Here is a 22,794-nt window from a genome sequence, read left to right as displayed (position 1 = left end):
CGCCGCGCGGGCTCCAGCGGGCCGGAGCCGGTGTTGACTTAGGGGTATTTTCCCGGCGGGCCGCGAGGCGACGGGGGGTGTTCGTGGGCGTGCGCTGCCTCCAGCCTCATCGCGGCTTGGGTAGCCCACGACGAATCCTTCTCGCCTCTGTCCTGGGTTTCTCTGGGCTCAGAAGTTCCTGTTCTTTCCTAGCCGCACAGCTAAATCCGGAGAGATCTTTGAGGAGGGGGTTGCTGTTCTCCAGGAACTGGGGTGTTGAGCGAAGAGTGATGGTTCTGCCTGTAAATGGGTTTTGCTGAAATACCAGGGGACAGGGGTGGGAAGGGGGGTTACATAAGAGCTTATCCCGCTGAATGACATGCAGACTACATTTAAGATTGATCTTACTCCCAGGGCAATCCACCTTTGTTAGGCAAAGTCATCTGTAGGCAAAGCCGACAGCCTTTATTCACCTTTTTCTCCTCAGGTCGAGTGTTCTGTTTAGGCTTGTTGGTCAACCCTGAAGAAGGGCCGTACGCCGTTAGCAGGCAATGGCACTAGGTCATGAACTCCCCTTACTACCTCCTGCCAGTTCAGCCAGCCGGCACAGGCAAAGGCAGGTGCAAACAGCCAATTTACCAAGGGAAGGTCATGGAAAGCACTAATTCTTGAACCAGACCTTCATTTTTCATGGCAAATCATATTCTCATTCTCAGATAACAGGGGCATCAACACCTGAGATCAGTCCCCTACACTGCAGTGCCTCTCCAGAGGGGAGCTGCTTTGAGAGCACGTGACTCCATGCAGGAGCACGAGGCAGCTTCATATTGGTCTGGTGGCCGTGCGGAGTTAGTGAGTAGACGCTATAGAGAGGCTTTCAGGGGAGCTCCTGGGAGAGCTGGCTGCCAAGACAAAACCGATGTTAGATGTGAATGTGATAGCGGGCAAACAACATCTGTAACTGTGCCTGCGTTTTAGAAGACATTCAAGGCATCGCAGAGCCGGTGGCGTTTCAGACTTCTGCAGGCAAAGCATGCAAGCTGAAGTAATGAGGGAATATAACCACAAGGTGTCACTGTAATGCCTTTGCGGGTTTTTACAAGCTTTTAAGGAAAAAAAAAAAAAAGGAAAAACACCACGGTTTCTAGTTAAGCTGACAGTATTTTCTTAACCTGCTCTGCAGTATCACTGGGCTGCACAATTTTGCTGGGAGGACATACAAATCTGCTGGATCACATGTTGCTGACTGAAGTACAAATGTCCTGAAAAGCAGCCTGCAGTACTTGAGATGCACTCATAATTTTGCTTTTCTGTAAAAGCAAAGGATTTAGATACCATAAAGATGTGATCTGGTAGGAAATGGGAGAATGAAGTGGGCTCTTGATATGTTGTCTGTAATGAACTGTATTCCCTGCCATGACAAATAATCAGAACAAGTTTTCAGATTACATGAGAGTTTTAATAATAAAACATTAAGAAAACCTAAGAGAAATGTAAAAGCAATTAAGGGATACTGAAATAGTAAAAGCTCTTTTCTTATCTACATGGGTGGTGATATAAAGTCTTGATTACTTTGGCGAGACTGCATATATAAAATACCCATGCCCTCTCTTTCTCAAATCTTTGGTACAAATATAATTCACTGATGAAATGCTATTCCTTTTTGCTCAGTTATGTTGCTGTGACAGATGTCTGTTCTCCATGACAACATAGATGGTCATAGATGAGAGAATTCTGAGTAGCAGAGAGCTTTTCTTAGGAAGCCTGCAAGGCACAGGGGAAGCTATATTGTAAGAGAATCTTTCAGAAATAGGAGTAAAAAGAAAAAAAAACAACCTTAAGCCCGAGTGTGGGAGGCAAGGAAAAAGAGGAAGGAATGGCTTTGTAATTACTGAATGGGCAGCTGGCAGAGTCAGTGCAGGAATGGAAGTTGTGAAATTGCATGTTTAACAGCAGGGCAGTGGGGCAAGGAGATGTGGGGCTGGAGAAGCACAGTACAAGTGTCCCTGGGGAGGGAGGGAGGAGAAGGCTGTCCTTCAGCCTATTTACTGGTGTCTGGGCATGCAAAGTTAGTGAATGAGCATTTGGATCCTGGGAAGGAGTCAGAAATTCTGCCTCACTTAGCAGCCATTGCCTGACCACTGTGGCCCTTCAGTTTGGGAAAACTGACAAAGCTGGCTGGAAGCAATAAAACCCTTGGTTTGAGGGGACTTGGCTCATATCTTCTGAAATTTGGAGCTTGGCTATCCAGATGTTTCTGGCTTTGGACCAGGGACTCGAAATCTGGGGAGATGTTGCCAGGGTGTGAGGAACATGGTACTTTGTGTTCCCAAGAAAAAGAGCCCCTGCATAGCCTCCAAAATCTTCAGTTTGTACGTGCCCAGTAAGGAATGTTGCGAGTGTACTTGCTAAATTCTGCTAGTTGTCTGGCTGGAATGGACTGGACAGAGTAGGGAGATGGAGAGAGGGAGACCTGTGACCACTGGAGTAAGGATTGCTAAAGGGCTGCTATTACAGGCGTGTTGTCCACAGCCTGTGTGAAGATGAAGGTATTGCACTGGAGATGAATTCTGTTACTCTGGCCCCAGCCTGATGTCTCAGCCACTGGGTGGCCTCCTAAAACAAATTGTGGCAGCAATCTCTGAGTGAGGACATTGTCTCTTCCAGAAGCCTGGAGCTGAGCCCCAGGAGTTCTGCGTCTGGACATATGGCAGCTGCCAGCCAGGGGCTTTCACACCTCTCTTGTACCTGATCCACACACTGCTGCTGCTCTTCTTTTCTGGTGTGCAAGATCCACCAGTACTGTTGGTGCTAGAGTTGGGGCTCAGTGCCACTTCCTGGTGATGACATTTCTTTTTTTTCTTCAGCTTTTATTTTGCTTGGGGTTAGTTAAAATGTCTGTGTTATAACAACAAGAGGGATGGAAAGCTAAGCCCTCAGAAAAGAGGAAATCTCCAAACTCTTGTCATAGTCATAGGTAGAGAGAATATTACTTCTTTTCAGCCCCCTGCAAAAACTTCACTTAAACCTCTGTAGATGCGTTTTTGAGCATGAGCTGGCACGTGAGAGAAGTAGTATCTGTTACTACACCAACATATATAGTACCGAGTGAGAAACAGAAGTAGCAGACTTTACGCTGCGGATGAACTCTGTCTGCTTGTGGGGTGGAGCTTCACAATTTGCTGCCTTTTGCTGTGAAGCTTCAGAAGAAAACTGTACATTTCCCTGTCCCTTCTTTTCCTGTCCCTGTGCCCCCCCTTTGTAGCCATCTCAGTTATTTCAATGCTCCTGTTCATGGAACCATGCTATAAATTACTGAAGTGACTCAGGAGAAAGAAAACCAGACCTTCTCCTCCAAGAGTTTTCAGCCGAAATTGTTTCTTTGATTTGGTTTACAGCCAGGAACTGAAGTGGAACTGAAAATCAGGTGGAAAAGACAAATGCCAAGCTTGCCTAAGCCTGAAATATTTCATATGGATTCAGTACGGTTTTAGCTTTGAGTCCCACCTGGCTCAGTCTAGGCACTCAAGTGGTCCCATGCAGATTTGCAATCTACTCTCACAGCTCAAAGGCAGAAGTATTCACCTTCAAGACCACTGCCAACAAGTTTGCTGTGCAGATGAACCTGCCTGATTTTGTTTTGGTCCTCCTTCAACTCATTGTGAGCCTTCTCATTGGCAGCTTTTCTGAAGATCCCCTCAGTGGAAGGGTCTTCCCTATACAAGATAGCCAAGAGATCCTGCAGCAAAAAAACAAGACAGGGAAGGGAGAAGAGTTCCTTGGGTGAAGAAAGGCCGTTTAGCAGGTGAGCATTTGTTCAGAGGCAAAAGAAAGTTTTTGACTGGGATTTTTTTGCCTGGCTTTCTGCCTCAATTTATATTTTGCATGAACAACTTGCTCGCATGCAGGGGACAGCAGTGCTGGTGGCCCGGACTTTGCCTCCTACCTCTCCTTGGCCTACTTGTATGGCCACATCTCCTCCTGGTGCTGCTTGGGTGGAGGAGTGGACAGCGGGCTCCGGCCACACATGCACCTTGCAGACACTCCACGCGCATCCCTACTGCACGCTCAAGAGGCTCTTCCGCATGCAGCTCTGGAGAGCTTCCAAAAGCCGGAGGAAACCTGTCAGTTTGTGTTTCGTTTAACCCAGGACTGTTCCTGAGCAGTGGATAGTGGGCATGGGGTTATTCCTCCCTCAGTGCAGGACTCTGCACTTCCCTTTGTTGAATGGCATGAGGTTCTTCTCCACCCATCTCTCCAGACTGTCAAGGTCCCTGCAAATGGCAGCACAGCCCTCTGGTGGATCAGCCACTCTTCCCCATTTTGTATCCTCAGTAAACTTGCTGAGGGTGCCCTCTGTCCCTTCATCCAGGTCACTGATGAAGAAGTTGAACAATCCTGCACCCAGTATTGACCTCTGGGGGACACCGCTAGCTACAGGCCTCCAAATAGACTCTGCGCCGCTGATCACAACCCTCTGAGCTCTGCCATTCAGCCAGTTCTCAATCCACCTCACTGTCCACTCATCTAACCCACACTTCCTGAGCTTGTCTATGAGGATGTTATGGGAGACAGTGTCAAAAGTCTTGCTGAAGTCAAGGTAGACAACATCCACTGCTCTCCCCTCATCTACCCAGCCAGTCATTCCATCATAGAAGGCTATCAGATTGGTTAAGCATGACTTTCCCTTTGTGAATCCATGCTGACTACTCCTCATCACCTTCTTCTCCTTCACATGCTTAGAGATGGCATCCAGGAGGAACTGCTCCATCACCTTTCCAGGGATCAAGTTGAGGCTGCCTGGCCTGTAGTTCCCTGGGTCCTCCTTCTTGCCCTTGCTGAAGCCTGCAGTGACGTCTGCTTTCTTCTGGTCCTCAGGCACCTCTCTGATCTCTCTCTGAGCTAGATTTGTGAATTCCAGTGGTAGTGAGCTGATTGTTCCCAATATCTATGTTGTTAACATTTTAAAATGAGTTGATTTTTATCCCTGACTGGAACAGGAGAATATATTGTTCCATGATTTGACTTCAGGTCACCCAGTGTCACGTGGGACCTCAGTGGAGGGGACAAGCCACAAGGCTTTGGGGAAGCCCAGAACAACTGCACTTGCAAGCCTGTTCTGCCTTGACCTGCAACCCTCTACCCCAAACCTGCCAACATGCCAACAAGCCTCCAGCACCATAGTCCAGCATGGCTCCCACGGCAAGGCCATCCTTGGCACTGCATGGAGCAGGGGCCTGTGATGAACCTGTCCCTCGGTGCCTGTGGAGTCTGCAGAGCAAGGACCTTACCTTGGGGATTGCTCTGACAGTTCCTAATGTTTGCGGGTTTGGCTTTGTCACGTCCATAAAATGCCCTTTGGAAGCAATTCTTGTGTATCCTTTTGGATGTTTAAAAACCATGAGTAGGAAACAGAAATTGTATCATGGTTCTCATTCTCCTCACATTGCCTGCATACTTGGACAATGTCCCTGTATTCATCCCAAGTGGCCTGCCCTGCTTCCACCTTCTGTACACTTCCTTATTCTGTTTGGATTGATTCACCACTTGCTCTTCCAGGCCATTTTGAACCCACTTTCACACTAGTAATCCCCTTTGGAGTCCATTTTCACAGCTAATAAGTACCCTTAGTCTGGATAGTGTGACAATGTTCTGAGTGGGAGCAGGGCACCTGAGGAAAGACCAAGTCATGATAGGATTTGTAAGCCTATTTCTTTTATACTTGATTATAGGTTATGAAATTTTATAAATATTATGTATATTATAGCTTACTCTATTCCATCAAATTTTCTTCTGTAATTTCTATTATATGAGCATAGTTTGGAAGAGCAAAGTGGCTGGCAAGTGTCTCAGCAGCCAGATGTTTGAAAGCATTACATGTCTTTCAGTGCAGAGTAGTTGTGAAGAACACACTAAGTGCCTACTGCTTTCAGTAGGAGGTATGCAGCCACATCTCTGCCTATTTCTGTCTGGACGGCGAGTGGAGAGGGTGATCTGTCCAGAAGTTCACTTTCCTGGCACTCCACCTGCAGCTCTGTTACCTGGTCGCTAAGCTCTTCTGAAGGCAGCTCTAGAAAGTAAAAGCTAGAGGTTGGATGCTATTTTGCCTGAAGTCATGATTTTTCACCCTGACAGTTCTCTAGGGAGAACACTAGCCAAAGAATGGGCAGGAAAGTGACTGCTGTGAAGGAAAAAACCCAAATCTAAAAAAGCCGACCCCAGGTTACTGAGTAGGCCCTCTGATGGGGCCTGCTCCCTAGTTCTTGCTGCTGACTGCAGCACTTTTGGGGGAACGGCTCCTGAAAGGACATTTCCTGCAGCAGGTTTTAGAAGCCAGAGTCTAGACCAGGAGCTTTCAGCTCAACTTGAAGAAGAAACAGTTCTTGGCAAACTGCCATAAGGCAAGTGCACAGAAGGACATTGAGAGCATAGCTACCAAGCAGCTCTGCAAAAAAACACGTCTCTTTCTGTATAGCCTCTTCCTCCTGAGAGGCCGTGGCCAAACAGAGACCTCTGAATCTGTTGAGTTTGGACAAAGACAGAATTTCTATTTCTAGCCCTGTCAGCAGTGGCCTCGAAGTAACAGCACATCCTCAACAGCACATGCTTGAGGCATCCACGAAAGGCAGACACCTCACATCTGGCATGCATGTTGTTTGGGAAGTGCTGTCATTTGGAGCTCCTGGGAAGTGTTGCAGCAGCAAGACCCTGCTGTAACCTATTGAACCCTCTGCACCTCTCTGCATTTCCACAGAGGCTGCCTTTTGTCTGTGTGCAGTGCCATGTGATGCCAAATGAAAAGCAGAGATGCATGTTGAATCAGCAACTCAAACTCAGCGGGAGGAAATGGAAAGACAACAAAGTGATTCCCAAACGAAAAACCGCCTGCATTGTAAAACTGTGACCACCTCTCCAAGGACACCAGCTCTCCAGGTTTTCTAACAGTCTAGCCACTGTTTCCTCTTGCAAAGTGGGAACCCACAGGGCACAGAAAGAACCACAAGGTGTTTGACATGTGTAGAGGTTTTTGGCATTGCAGAGGTTTCTCTGATCACTGTAAGGCATGTCTGTCCCTTGGGCAGCTTGCAATGACAGCAGTTTATGCTGCACAGTCTGAGCATGCCCCCGTCCATGCGATGGCAAGAGTGCAAATAGTGGCTCCTGCTTTGCAGCCTCTCTCAAGCCTTATGGCAGAGGGCAGCTCCACAGTTTCTTTTGCAAACTCACCTGTTGAGTGGCTGCTTTCCTCTTCAGTATCAGATGGGACCCAGACGAGGCATTGCCTGATCTCATCCTGAAAGAAACGTGTTCAGGTTACAGAGCCGCCACTCAGCAGGAAGGGCCATGAGCAAGCTGCTTCAGCAAGGCAGTGATGTGGGAGAGGCTCAGGGAAAAGCCAGAGGTCGTCAGACACCTGCTGAGGAGACACCTCAGTCCAGCAAGGACACCGCCTCTCTGCCCCACTGCGGTGCTTGTGGCAAAGGCTTATGCTGCAGCTTTGGCCAGCCAGGCGGCTCCCCTGCACTGCGCCCCGTGGGGCCCCTCGGCACCCCCCGTGGAGCTGCCCCCACCCTGCTAAGAGACCTCCTGCCAACACCCAGCAGAAAAGTGGGTGTTGGGGGAAAAAAAAAAAAAGAAAGAAAAGCGGACCAGTGGAAAGGGAGCCACTGCTTACATCCGCCAAAATCAGTGTCTTGATGGTCTCGGCAGCCACCTCCTAGGCAGGAGAACAAAGAACCAACATGAGCAGCTTGTCCCAGGGGCTGTTTTCAAAAGCCAAGTGGCTCTCTTGGCAGAGGGGAAACCCAGAGGACACTTACAGGCTCCAAGGAGCTGATGGCCTCCATGAAGAACCGAAGGGAGGGCATTCGGGCTACCCCGGGCCCCTGGTCTCCTCGGCTTTGCAGGGCAGGGACAAAGGAGGAGCTCTGTCACACCCAGCCCTCTCTGCTCCCTCCCCTGCCACCAGCCCAGCGCCCCCACACCACCCTGACCCAGGAGAGCTTCCTGCAGCGCTTGCTGGCAGCACCACTCTGCAGAACCCCCCTCCCACCGGTCCTGCTGTCTAGAGGCCTCTTCCACATGGAAATGGAGAGCAGCAGCTTGGGCTCCCAATCCATGCCAGCAAGGAGCTGTGGTGACAGCTCCATGGGGCTGGAGCTAATTTCCAGGCACTAGGCTAAGCACCTCACGCTGCTCTGTCCAGGAGCTAGGCTCTGCGGTGGGTGTCCCTTTCCCCCACCTCCACAGCTGCATTTCTGGGGGCAGCTCCAGCTGGAGCTCTCCACCACCTCCAACTTTGATGCCGCAGGCACTCTCAATCCCCTGGCAGGGCTCACCTGAGCATGGCCTGCAGCCAGTGCTCCTTCCCCTCCTGTGACCTGCAGGGAAAAGGAGGAACAGCCTCATACCCTGCTGCTACTCATCCTTTGGACACACACAGGCCCCCAAACACATCTCAGCCGCATGGCACTGCTCCAAAGGGGTGTGCTACACCAAAGCACCCTGTTCTGTGTCCCCCAGCAGTGTCCCTTGGCTGAGCAGAGCTGCAGGGCCGTGGAGGGGGCAGGTGGCTTGTGCACCCCTGGATCTGCTGGGAGGTGCCATTTCCTGTCCAGCTCTCCCTGACCAAGGTCCTGCGCTCCCCTGCAGAGACATGGGCACGCTCACACAGCCAGGAGGGCACGCGAGAGGCCCTGGACTCCCCAGGGACTTGTGGCAAGAGGCCGTGAGTGAGCTCTGCGCCCCCTGGAAATGAGGTTGCTTCCCTCCCTTCCCGCAAAGGCACGTGTCTTTGCCTTCCCCGCAGCGGAAGCAGGAGTCCCAGCATTCCTGTTCTCACCTTCAAGAGACCATTGGGTCCTGGTCTGAAACCAAAGTGGGGCCTCTACTTTCTACGTGGCCCCCCCACAGCCTGAGCTGAGCCCCAGCAAGCCCCCAGAAGACTGAAGGTAGACACGGTGCCCTGCACCCACCACAGCCCCCCACCTAGTCCCAGGACTCACCAGAAAGTGACCGCACAGAGGTCACTGGGCCACATGAAGATGAGGGTGTTCTGCCTTGAGAGGCTGAATGCCTCCTCCTCCTCCTCCTCCTCCTTCCCCATCTCCTCCTCTTCCCCCCCTCTCGCTGCCTCATCCTCACCACACACCACCCACAGCTGGCTGAGGCACACGCAGTGCTTGAGGCAGAGGGTGGAGCAGTATCTGCCAGGAGCAAGAGCAGGGACTGACTTGGAGGTTGCTGTCGTGGGGGGCTGCTGCCAGGGGAGAGCCGTGGCCCGGTGGCAGAGCCTTGGGGTGGCCCCCACGAGCCTCGGGCAGGAGAAAGGTGCCTCAGTCAGCAGGAGCCACATTCAAAAAGGCACTGCTGGGAAGTGAGGCCAGCAGAGGCTTGGTCAGGCACTGTGCATCAGCACCCTGGGGCTGGTGGCAGAAGCGGTGGCGGGGAGGAAGCACGGCGCTGGTTGCTCTTCTTACTTGAAGCTGGCCACAGCGATGGCATCCGGGAAGAGCAGGAGGTGCCTCTCCTTTGCCCGCCAGTGCCGGGTCACCCACACACAGTCGCTGAGGAGGAGCTGGGGGGTCCTGCGTGACACAAAGGTGCTCAGCGGCTGCGGGGGCCGAGAGCCTTTCCTGCCAAAGAGCCCGTGGCAGGCGCGAGGCGCCCCAGGCTGTGGCTGCGTGCCGGGAGCGGGGCTGGTAGCGCCCCTCCCGCCGCAGCAGTTTGCCTGTCCCATGGTGGCACAGGCAGGCACGGGAAGCAATGCCCGTGTGCCAAGTAGTGCCAGGAGGCTGGGAGCCTGCCTCTCCCCACGCCAGCACAGCACCGAACTGGGGGACGGACACCAGTGGCCGTGGCTGAGGTCACAGTGGGTGCCACCGCGGCACATTGTGATGCGGTGGCCGGGCCACGGGGCAGCTCTGCCCCGGGGGGCACGGTCCAGGTGCCGCGGGTGGAAAGAGGAGTCTCCCCAGCTGCCCAGCACCTCTGACGCTCCTAGATTTCCACGTCTGTGGTGTGGGAGCAGGGCTGGTGTGACTGGGACACCGCTGCTGGCTGATGCCAGCCCCCTTTGCTTGCCGGGTCTGGGCCCCGTGCAGCCAGCGGCAGTTGCTGCCACCAAGAGGGTCTAAAAGACGTGCTCAGAGACCAGGAGCTGCCTTTCTGTGTCGCAGTGGTGGCTGGGGGGAGGCAAACGCTCCCTGGGACAAGGGGCGAGATGGGCTTGGTGTCTGAGCGCTGTCCAGCTTCAGCAGCTGGGTCCCCGTCTGTGAAAACCCCCCAACACCTCCTAGCACTGCTGCAACAGTCCTGGTTGGACAAGCCTTGGTGGGCTTGGAAATGCTTCAGAGCAGAAAGGGGTGGCTGTCTGAAAGGCCTCTCTGACACCCCTCTAGGTCTTGGCAAGCTCTGGGTACACCCCCAATCGCTGTCGCCCTGCCGCAAGGCCCCGGTACCGCCGAGCGCAGCTGGCTGTTCTCAACCCCTCTTAGCCCGGATGCTCTTGCTGCAGGGCAGAGCATTTCCCAGCACTGTCATTCGGAGCTGAAAGCAGCACGGCCACTGCAGATGCAGAAGCCCCGGCCTTAGCGCTGCGCTCTTATGCTTTCTGTGAGGAGAAGTTCCCCAAGGCTTCTGCCTCCATTTTGCAGCAGCACATTGCTTGTGTCCAGGGGACAGCAGTGCTGGTGGCCTGGACTTGGCCTCCTACCTCTCCTTGGCCTACTTGCATGGCCACATCTCCTCCTGGTGCTGCTTGGGTGGAGGAGTGGACAGCGGGCTCTGGCCACACATGCACCTTGCGGACACTCCACGCGCATCCCTACTGCACGCTCAAGAGGCTCTTCCGCATGCAGCTCTGGAGAGCTTCCAAAAGCCAGAGGAAGCCTGTCAGTTTGAGTGTGCTTGGTGTAACCCAGGGCTATTTCTGAGGAGTGGAGAGGCTGAGTTCTGTCCCAAGCATCTGCAGGAAAAGCACTTCTGTCCAGCAAAAAAAAAAAGAAAAGCCCACCTTCAAACGGACACCAGGTTTCTGTGTAGGCCATCTGCTGCTGCTGCTGCTGGCTTCTCTCAAATGCCTGCTGCCCTTCTGGAAAGGGAGTCCTGGAAGGGCACTGCCCCTTCTCCCAAGGTTTCACAAGTGAGAGCCCACCTTGCAGCAGGAACACGTCTTGCTAGAGCCAGCTTGGAAAAGCAAGTGCAGAAAGGGACACTCACTGTACATCTATGCTCCAGCTATGCTGAAAGCAGGCAGTTTTCTTCCAGCTGCCTGTCTCCTCCTGAAGATACAATTGGCCGTGCGCAGGGAATGCGGGCTGTGGTGTACATCAGGTTATCCCCGTTAGTCAGTGGCAAGGGGAAGAGACCAAAACTTCCACACCAGATCCCCTCCTTCTGCAGCCAGGGGTATTTCCGTGGTGAAAAACCACTGCGCACGTCTGAAGAGGCACAGGCAGCTCAGTGGGGCCGCAGGAGAGGGTCAACTCAGAAACTCCAGACAACATCTGACTAGCATGTGCCGCAGCAGTTCTCCCGGTTTGTAAGTCCATGCACCCTGAAATCATTTCCAGATCCCAGAAAAGGGCCAATGTCTTTTCCCACTTGCAACAGGACCCTCTCACGTGACTTCCTTGGGAGGAGGGTGCCTCTGCTCACCAGGGCCAACGGAGGGGGCATGCTGTCTACTTGCAGCCTGCCCGCATGCTCCTTCTCCCAGGCACTGCTTCATCCTCTCAGGCCAGGTCCTCTACCGCCCCTTTCCTTGGTGTCCTGGGAAGAGCTACAGCCAGGAAACATCACTTCGGTGAGTGCCTCCGTGCCCCTTTTCTAGGAAGCCACCTCTGGAACAGCAGCACCTCTTGGTAACTTCTCTCCCCACCCACTGGTAACTGCTGTTCTCTGGGGCTGTGCCTTCAGGCCCTGACAGACAGGCATTTCTTCCCCAAATCTAGCCTGCAGGCTCTTACCACAGCAACTGCGGGCACCCTGCTGCTCAAGTCCTCCCCCTCCTGCTACGCAGAGATGTCAGCTCATTCCAATAGAACTGCCGTACCTGTCGAGGCGCGTAAATGTCGGCATAATGCACGTAGTGCCCGACTGTTTTAACGAGAGACAAGAAGCAGTCAAAGAGTCATGCTAAAAAGTGCTTTATTGTAGTGAAGTTCCACAGGAGTGAAACAAAAGTCTCCCTGCTGCTGCTGCAAGGCTACCCTGAGCCCTAAACAGGGACTGAAGGGCTAACCAAGGCAGTGCAGGTTGCTACATGTACAAGCACATTGCCCTTCCAGGCATTCTTACAAGGTTATGAGGATGCTGCCGAGTTCTTTTCTTTGTAATATAGTTTTTATTTTACAAATGAGGAGCAGGCTTAGCTCTTGAAAACTGGAATCCAGACTCTTTCCTTACAGGATTTATGACTGGAGTGGTCAGAGAGTTTTTTTAGCCTCTTCCTAGGAGCGTGGCCTTCCAGCACTCCTCTGGTCTACCTCGCTGGCTGCACCACCGAGCCACGTACTCATGTTTGTGCTTTTGATAGGATTCAGACATGGCTCTCAGCCGATAAACTCCAGGAGTCACAGGTAAACTCACACAGGAGTTTACTCCAACAGCAACATTGCAGTTGCAGTTTCTCCCTCAGAATCCTTCCCTGCAGAAACTCGGTCACTGAGTAGCACCCTCTTGGAGTCCTTGGCGCCCTCTCTGCTCTCCACTGCAAACTGCTGGTGCAGGGCTAAGGCAGCCAAGTGTCCTGCGTCAGCATCACTGATCTTGAGTGGTCAGAGAGTTTTTCGTAGCCTCTTCCTAGGAGCGTGTTCTTCCAGCACTCCTCTGGTCCACCTACCTCTCTAAACACTTCATCAGCTGACCTGAAATGCGGCCTTTGCTGCTACCCGACAAGCAATGGCTTGTTCTCAGTGCACCTCTTTCCCTGCACAATTCTGTGGGAGAACTGCCTTCTTTTTGCTGTGGAAAGAGAGCAGTCAGCTTTCAGAGAGCTGTCTTTTGCAAAACTCCTGTGTCTGCAGGCACCCAGCTCTGGGTTGGTCTTAGTGTTTTCCCATCGTTTGCAAAAGAGGGGGACATGGAGTGCTTTTGGATCTCTCTGCTAGGTGTGCTGCTGTCCTTGGTGGACTTGCTGGAAAAAGACTGGGGCCTACGTAGAAAGGATTTTTGGGCCGAGAGGGTGAAAGTCATGGGGAGCTGATGAAAACTGAGCCCTCAGAACCAGAAAAGGAGCTCTCCAGAGAGCAACTGGAAGATGTTGTGGGTAGCGAGTCGTCTGATAATTGTGAGGGCAAGACTGAAAGCCGTTTTTCCAGTGCCTTGTTCTCCAACCTGAGCTGTCCCTGCCGAGCAGGAAAATTGTCCTCGCTTTTGGTTAGCTTCTGGTGCCTTATCCTGCCTTCTAAGCAGTTCTGGAAGGACAGGTCTGGCTCTGAGTACCTCCTGTCCATCGTGCTGACATCATTTGTAAAGTGAGGCAGCGAAGGGGCAGAGACGCATGTTGGATATCTTCTGCTCATGCTGGTGCTTCTCGCTTTGGGCTGCTCCATCTCAGAGGTATGGGGGCCACATTCAGCTTCAGGCTCTGGGCTATCATGGGCAGAACCGCTCTGCTGAGTAGCCCGTGGGTGTTCTGCGGTGAGAAAGAGCCCGTTAGCTAGTTTTTAGTGGCCACCTGAAGGGAAAAGGGGACTTTCCCAGTGGGACCATGCACCCTGGGCAGATGCCAAGCCTTAGTACCTATGGACTTGCAGAGAAGTTAAGGAAACACAAGTGCCCCCAAGGGCAATATCCTGGGAGGGTGCAGTGCTAGTACATGGCGAGCAACTCTGAAGAGGGGAAGTTTTACAGCTGTTGGACATCTGTCCTGCATTCTGTTTGAGGAGTGCTGTCATTTGGAGCTTCTGGAAAGTGTTCCAGCAGCAAGACCCTGCAATAATGTATTGGACCCTCTGCACCTCTCTGCATTTCCACTGATGTCTTCCACTCTCCAATTCAAGAGTTGGAAGCAGCAGCCCCGGGTCGGTGACAAGCCTCAGCCCATCCTCTTACCTGCAGAATTGCCTGTGTGCTCCCAGGACTCCTCGGCCAAAGGGCTGAAAGGCAAGGCCATGTCCTCCCCAAACATTGCTGCGCAGTTGTCTATGAGGAACTCCACCAACACCGTCACCTGCACACAGAGAACCCTGTCTTTCAGGCCAAGGCGCTGAAAACATCTTGAACGGTCTTTCCTGCTCCTGACTGCCCTTTCTGCACCGAAAGCTGTAGCTCTGTGGCTGCAGCTCCATGAAGCTGCTCCACACGAGCCTGGGAGCTGAGGCAGAGAGGTGCCTTTGGCTGCAGCTGTGCTTCGTGGTGAAGGGCAGCCCAGGGCAGGGTGACTTGTGCCAGAATAGCAGCCAAAAGTCAAAGCATAACATCTTCGGAAGCTGAGCCCCGGCCTGTGCCTGGATTTTCTAGACAATTCTTTGATAGAAATAAATATTAATACTCTGTAATTCTGAAAAAGTCCACAAGCCTCACAGGTACAGATTCCATGATCCTGATCTGTATGGCCTTACATTCGCTGTTGAGGAACGTGGGATGGGACCTTGCCAATCTGCTGACACTGGGTGCCATAAAGAGTGTGAAGCGGGTGCAAGAGAGCGGGCACAGGGGCCGTGCAGTGTCAGTGCCTGCCTCTGCACTGACTCGCCCAGTGCTGGCTCCTGCGTCCCATAACGTGCACACGCATCCCATGCGTTGGCATTGCCTCTTCCCCAGCATAACCTGGCGGGGGCTCCAGGGCATGTGGAGAGCCCGTGGGTGCGAGAAGCATTGTCGTATTCCAGGTCTGCCCATGACAGTGCCTTCGTGTTGGGCTCCTTCAGCAGAAGGGATGAGGTGTCTCTGAGGAGGTGCAGCAGGTCTTGCGAGGGGCTGAGCAGGGCCCTGCCGGTCACCATGTGCCCACAGGAGGCTCGAGGCCTGGGGGTGCTGGTAGACATGGGGTCACTGGGTTTCGTCTTTGGAGTTTTTTCTTAGAGCAGCGAGACAGAGTTTGCCTTGTGCGACACAGGTTGCTCTGTCCCACCCTTGCTACCAGAGGAGGAAGGGGGACATGCACATTTTCCGTTGCAGATTCAAATATCCACATTCAAGATTTTTTTTCCAAAGAGAAGCTGGATTTTAGTGCTGATGAGATGGAACTGCCCTGAGATCACATGGGGAATGGGAGAGCAATCCTTTCATTGCATTGAACAATATCCAGCACAGGTCTTCTGAAAAAGCCCTCAATTCCTTTGCTGCAAAGTCTGGAGAACCACTGCAGACTGTCATTCCAATGTTACACATAATAGAAACAAAATGTATCAATCCCTTGTGGTGGAGGGGAGAGGGAGGGAAGAGGGCAGGAGGGAGACCCCTTCCCTAAGCAGGGCTGATGAGAGGAGGGGAAGGCAATTTTGGTGAGGAGTATACTCTACTCATTGACAGGAGTTTATACCAATGCTTCCTTCAAACCATCTCACAAATGTATTTTGACACAGCCTGAGTCCTGCGAAACTGTGACGTAGTGGGAGCTTCTGTCCTGAAAAGATAAATGCCATTTACATATTCTGATTGCATCTAAGCATAGGTGCATACTCAGCTCGTAAACAATAAAAAAAAAACACATTTTCTTCTGTTTGAACTCACTGTCTTAAGCCCATGTAAAGCCCTTAGAGGAACAGGAGATGTGAAAAAGCTGTGTCCAGGAAAAGTCTCTGCTCCTCTTCCTTGCCCCTTTGACATTGTTTTTGGTTGAAAAACAAAACAAAACACTTTATACCTGGAACTTCTCATATCGTCACAAGATTGGCTGCAGCAGGAGAAAAAAAACACATTGATCCTAATCAAAGGGCCAGGCTGCCCTTAGTCCCCATAGCTGTACCCCAACTCTTCCAGTCATAACAGCTGTCCCATGTAGTCTGTGGAGGATTTGTGTGGGGCCAGCACAGATCTCACTGCTTGTGGTGCTGATTGGGGAAGTGGGCCCACCTGGTGCAGCTTGGAAAAATCCAGTCCTTCTCCCAAAGAGCAGATGAGAAAGGTCTGTTGGGGTGCCCTTGGCTGATTTGAAAGCTGCAGAGCAAGGGCTTGTCTCCTTTCAGGTTTGCTGTGAGTCTGCTACCCTAACTTGGAGCCACAAACAACCTGCTTTTTATTTTCATGAGAATCTTCTGGTCTTATGGAATGCTCCTTGGCTGTGGGCTTTCAGGATGTGAGATGAGTTTATCCACAGCAAAGCAGGTGTGAAGGCATCAGCACATAGTAACAAAAGATATGCACCTGCCATTTCCTGCAGCACCTGAGATGAGTTGTGTAAGTAGTGAATGACACCTTATATACAATATAAGGGATATACAAAGCAAGGGGTTAGGAGGAGAAAAAGGGGAGTATTCCATGTGCTCTATTGCTAAAACCACTATCATGTTGGCCTAGTCCCCCCCCCCCCCCGGGCTCATGTTGGGGGTTGTAAAGAGCTTTGCCTTGTAGTTAATGGAGTTTTTGTCAGAGACCAAACTTGCTCTCCAGTTTTGTTAGAGTAGTTTTTATGGAGATGTAGAAATACTGACTCTGTCTTGCCTGTTCAGTGAGATTCAGGACAGAGGAGCTTGAACTGGGATGTGACATGTTTCTGGGAGGGGAAAGCCTGGGACTGCACTAATTTGGCTGGACTGAGTGGCTGGGGCTCTAGCTTGGATGTTGCTAGCTTGAGGATCCCTGCATCACACTGCATTCTGCCCAGTATGATGCTGGGCAAGCTGGCTGTGTTCAGCTTCCACCATCTTCATGTTCCACAGTACTGCATAACTGAGAAAGGAAGGAGGCTTTTAAGGAGCCATTTTTTTAATACTGACAATGTTTAATTTTTGAAGAAGGACATCAGAGGACATATTGCCTTCTGTTTGGAGAGGACCGTGGCTACTTTTGAAACTACAGGAGCACTTCCTTATTATACTACTATGTAATTACCTGAAACTGGGATTCTATTTGGTTCTCTGTGGTCCTGAGATGGACTTTTAAGGTGAAGTTCTACCATTTGGGGCCTGCAGATTAGGATGAAACCCTTGGTCTTGGGAGCAACCCTCCTTGATACCCAAACACCACTGTCTTCAAGTAGGAACCACAGAATCGTAGAACAATCTAGGTTGAAAAGGCCTCTGGACGTCTCAAGTCTAAGCCACCCACTCAAAGCAGGGACACCTGCAAAAATAGATCAGATTGATCAGGCCTTCATCTTGTCTAGTGTTGAAAATCTCCAAGGATGGAGATGCTTGGGATGGCCTTAAAAATCCCAGAAAGCATCACGCAACTGCTAATCAGTGCTCTGTGAGATGCCTGACAGAAATACAAAAACACTGAGTACAAGAACGGAGAGCCATCAGTGTCTCTGCAAAGGTGAAACGGTTGCGGGGCCCAAACAAGCTGGATATGTACTATTTGCCCTCCTGCTATGGGAGAACAATAGAACAGCACCAAAATCTGCTTTTGACTTGCTGCAGTGTCGTGATCAAAGAGAATCAGCCACACAGCACCAGTATTGTATCACTGGTACCTGTCAGCCCTCAGATGGTCTCTTCACTGCTGATGGTAGGCACTAAGTTTAATGCAACTGTGATAGCCTCTACATATAGGTCTGGACCTTAATAGTGAGTACTTACTTTTAGAAAAGATGTGGCAGCCTGGAAATTTTGCCAGATGAGAGACACAGAGGAAACAAAACCCCTACCTGAGCTAAATTTGAGTCCCTGTGGTGAGATATCTGGTAATGTTTTGAAGTAAGGTTGTTAATCTTGATCTGTAATTGTGAACAGAATAAAAATACAAGCCAAAATTATTCACCCTTCTTCCCTCTGTAGTGCTACAGCTTCATCTTGACCTCAGCCCTGAGCTTACAGGGTTGAGCAGGATTGTGGAATTCCAGTTCTGAATGCCCTCATCACTCCACCCCTAGGCAAAAAATGGATGTTATCAGTCCTGATATCAAGCCAAAATTTGTAATCCTGCTTTCCCCTACCACTTCACTGCTGGCTCTGAACACTGCTTTTCCTGGATTGCCTTTCCCTTCATTTCCCCCCCAACAAGTGCTGTTCCTCAGTGTGACAAGCTTGACCAGGGGGCTCACATCCCTGACCTCCAACACCTTGTGCCTTCAGAGCCTGTGACTCTAGTTAAGTTATGGAGGGATGAGAAAGCCTCATAGAGGGTGGAGCAGCATGCAGTTCGTTTTAAACTATCATCCATTAAACTGCTACTTGGCAAAGCAATTGTGGGTGACCTTCCTGTTGATACTGAAATAGATTATGTGCTCCTACTCCCTTTCCAGCCCCTTCCTACCTCTCCCTTCTCTGACCCAGGCACTCCCGGTTGTCTTCCTCTTGCCTCAGGAAGCTCTGCCCTGTGTCCCAGCTCCCTGCAATCAGGGCAGTTGTTGTTCAGCTGCACTTAACTTGCAGAGGAAGAAACCAGATTGATCTGCTTCTGTTGCGCCTTCATGGTAGCCTGGGTGTTTGACAATCTTGGACTAAATTACCCAGTATCACACCTCTGGCAGGCAGAGCAGTATCACCTGTGCTTTCATAGGGTTGAACTGCTTAGTCAAAAATGAGCAGGAAGCATGTGACAAAAGCAGATCTGGAAGTTAACTGAATAACCTTTCTACAACTCTCCAGTCCTTATCACAAGGTTATCCTCCCTGCTCACCTACAGAGAAGTAGTGACTGCTCTTCCCCTTTCGCACACTCAAAGACTTCTCAAATGTCATGTCTCCTGGTGTCTGTAACTCACAGGATGGGCATGCATCTGTGCATCATTTCACATCATGTCATGTCCTCCTTGGAGTACAGGACTGTGCAAAGTTCTGGAAGGATACTGCAGTGCCTTTCTCACCTCCTAACAAGTTGCGCTGGAGAGACCTGTTTGGTGAATCACAGCCAAAGCTGGCCAGCTGCACTTGCTGGGTGAAGTCACAGCTTTATGTAGCAATGCTGAGACAGAGAAATCACACCCAGAGGGCTGACGAGAAAGCAGAAACCTCTGCCTCAGTGCATGGAGGCAGTGGGAAGTGGACAGGTCTGCACCCTGTATATGAAGGGCTTGCATTGCAAAGCCCCAAACTGTGCAGGAAGTGTGAGGAGAAAGGACCCTGCAGTGAAATAACCTTACTACAAGTCTTCAATCTTTACTGCAAGGCCATCCTCTGTGATAATGTGTCTGGGAATCTTCCTGGTTTTAGCCTTACAATTTAACAAAATACCGTTCTGTATTGTCAGTGTTGTGTGTGTGATACTGAAGGTGCAGGGTTTGAATTTGGACTGTAGCCTCTGCCAGGGAAGTAGGTGGGAGGATTGTGGGTTGATGGAAGGAAGAGTTTTGAGCAGCCATTGGATCAGTTCTGTAAACAGCTGCTTGGCTAAAGAGCCAGCTTTGTTTAGAGAGTGTGAAACCTTTATGTCTTCTTACCAACAAGAGAAAGCAGAGCTCAAGAGAGTCAAATCGGTTTGGGATTTCTGAACCATTTGTTCAGACTTGCATAGTGGCAGTTCAGGTTAGAAACAGAAAATAATTTGTGGTCTCTTCTCTCCTTGTAGAAGAGCACAAAGAATCTGGAACGGGCTTCACTTAGAAGAGAAATTTAAGTTGGTGTATTTATCACAGGAAATGAAAGAGGTTGATTTAAAATATGTGATAAGCTCTATAAAAAATGATGACTAGATAATTAGTGTTTTTGAGCAACACAGAGGAAAAAAACACAGTTGTTCACCCAACAGAGGCTTGTAGCTGGCTGTGTGTATGAAAGCTGGCTGTCCATGCAAGGATTATATCACTTTTCCAATAATAGGTGCTCTTTTTCCCTGGATTTTTCCTTCTATTATTGTCAGACAAATTATTGAAGGAGTTGCTTCCTCTTCTAAATTTTGAGCCTTCAGAAGTTCCTCTGAAGTTTTCACTCTGTTCTGATGACACAGGCGATAACAACTGACTGCAAGCAAAATTCAGAGAAAAGTATAACCAGAGCGCCTAACCAAGGTGGGTTTCCTTTTCCTGTAGACCGAAATTGTCCTCGTGGAGAGACCCATGATAGCTGCAGTAACTGCTATCTGGCTAATGCTAGCAGTGTGACAGCATGTTATGAGTTTTGCAACTGAACATCATCAGTTATGGACATGAAATGCTTTTTGGGTCAGACAGCTAACCAAGTGAGCCACAAATTTAACTTGGTTAACTTAATGACTGAGTTTCCCAGCTAACTTCAAAGCTGAGTTTCTAGGCTGCTTCCCATCTGAGACAGAGACATTCAGCCATGCAGAGGGAATGTGGACCAAGAAAGCAGCATTTTATGCCTTCTTTGCCCAGTTCTCTGTGCTCCCTGGGTCTGCAGAGCAGTGGGGAAGCAGGCCTATTGCCTTGAACATGTCTTAGGAGGGAGGTGGAATAACTCATGTACACATTACTGGAGACATGATATACATTGAATAAAAATGAAGGACTGCAGGAATGACATTTGAAAACATACTTTTTTTTCCTGAGAGAGGAAATAAATTAATGCATTTAAGGGAAGAAAGCTAATGTTATAGTCATGGAGTTTTTGACAGTGAGCCATTTGGTGTTTTTTTCTGCCTTTTTTAGTGAAGCAGGGGATGGAGTTCCCCTTTGTAGGAATCCTTTGAGAAGATGGGTGTCTGGACACATTCACATGGTAGAAAGATAAAATTCCTGACTAAACCATAATCACATCTTCCTCTAGGGAATCCCTGAGATTGGAGGTCCTGGAAAAGAGGCACTGGAATCGATGGCTCCTTGCCTTCAGAACTGGTTCATCCTCTTAAGGCTATCATTCAGCACCGTGGGCTGCCTACATAGATTTGTTCAAAGCTCACCTCTGTGTTAACAAAATGCTGTTATCTCTTGGCCTCAGTATGGCAGAAATTTTGTTCTCTGGGCCAAAAGACCTGTCTGGGTGCAATGGGAAGCTGAAATTGTCTCTTGCAGTATGGGTGTGGAGTGAGTCAGCCTGGGTACAAACAGGGCCAAGGTGGTGCAGTAGCAAACCAACAAGCTCCTGTGGTGGATCAATGCCAAAACCAGAACAGGCAGTAGAGGGGAGAGAACTCCCCTTTCCAGACTAAAAATAACACAGACAGGGATTTTCCTTAGATGGGTTTTTGTTTCTTGTAATACTTCTTTCTATTGTTGTATTTTGAGACTTCTGATAGCAGTATTTCAAGAGGGAACATTATGGTAAAAGTAGGCTGTGTGGAACTCCGTAGAACATGTAACTGAGTTATGAGGCAGTAATTTCATCGTTAGCTTTAACATTTTGAAAGTATATGTACTCCAAGCAGGAATTCCCAAGCCATCCATTCTGGCTCTAGTGCTATGTGAAAACATGGAGATCTATTCCTAATCAAAAGGCTGAAGAGATACAATCCCATGATGAAAAAAATCCCAGGTTCTTGGCTTTATTTTAGGTGCCAGTGTTGTGGAGCATGATCGTATCCCGTAGAATGGTTCAGTTCAAACAGAAACAGAGTTCTGGTTAACAAAGAGGATGCCCTGCTATCCCTATGCTAGCTGTGGAACTCCAAATACCATTTGTCAATGGAGGCCATACAGTCTTGTCCTCCACTGACACAATGTCATTGAAAGAAGAAGTTTTCAAAACCTGGTTCACCAAATGAGATAAAATGTAAGAGACTGAAGAGGCAAGTATGCCTGAAAAAGAAAGCTGTGTGTCTGTTTTGTAAGGAATTAAATGTCAAATACAAAGTGTGGGCAGTAACACTCCACGATACTCATTAATATAAGGCTTCTGTTAACGTTTTTGCCACAGGTTTGTACCAGCAATCTCCATGTTGCTTCCTGTGCCTGGAGTATATAGTTTATAATCACCAGAGGAAATGATAGGAGAAGAAAGGTCCTGTGTAGACAAGCTGTTGCATTCTACTCTGTGAATGAATCTGCAGAAGGGCTTTCTTGGGCTATGTTGTGGCAGTTATACAGAAGAAGATATCCAAGGTAGCAACAACTCTCTTGCTCATCACTGTGAAGTGGCCAGCAGTTGGTCTTCCAGAAGTACAAAGGATTCATGATCTCTTTCATTTTCCCATTTCCCAGAAAGAGATGCCCTTCAGACAACAGCTTGGAGTGGAGGTCAGACAGGTGAGACAGCTTCCTCCTCATGATCGTACCTGTGGAGGCAGCAAAGATCAATGTATTGACGATGCCTTTTCTCAAAGAACAGAAGCAGATTACCAAGAATTACCATCATGACTTGTGAACTGCTTTGGTGAGGCACAGGGAAAAGTGGCTTATGGTATCTTGTTATTTAATCTTTACCTAGCTCCCAATTTACTTCCTTAGTAGCTGACGCCATGCTTCCCACAGTATGAGATGTGCAGACCCATTGCTGAAATCTCATGAAGTCAAGGTCCTCCATGCCTGTGGAAGATTTCATCCTGGAGGCTTTCCACAGTTACAGCTGTGAAGTGAGACCACCACTGGCCTTCATGAATTGTCTCTTTTCTCCTTTAGCTTATTGAGATGTTTCCTTCTCCTATTCTGATTCTCTGATTATGCAGAGACTAAAGCAGGGTGTGTGTGTGTGTGTGTGTGTGTGTGTGAGTGAGACTGAGATCAGATAAAGTGTTGGTGGGACTGGTTGCAATAAGAACCAGTGCAGAGTTGAGGGAGAAAATGTGAAAGAAGGGGAAGAGGAGGACTGAAACTGGCTGACTGAGAGAAATAGGTCTGTGGATGGAAATGACAGAAATGAAATTGGGGCTT

General features: G+C 49.9%; 1 pseudogene; it reads right to left on the bottom strand.

The window, feature by feature from the left end:
- Positions 1–3,544: 3,544 nt before the first annotated feature.
- On the bottom strand, positions 3,545–14,930 carry LOC106497905 (T-cell activation Rho GTPase-activating protein-like; annotated as a pseudogene).
- Between the last annotated feature and the right edge of the window lie 7,864 nt (positions 14,931–22,794).

Source organism: Apteryx mantelli, chromosome 3 (assembly GCF_036417845.1).
Source record: "Apteryx mantelli isolate bAptMan1 chromosome 3, bAptMan1.hap1, whole genome shotgun sequence".
NCBI lineage: Eukaryota > Metazoa > Chordata > Aves > Apterygiformes > Apterygidae > Apteryx > Apteryx mantelli.
Note: the sequence above shows the minus strand (reverse complement) of the source record. Positions and strands in the feature narration are given on the sequence as shown.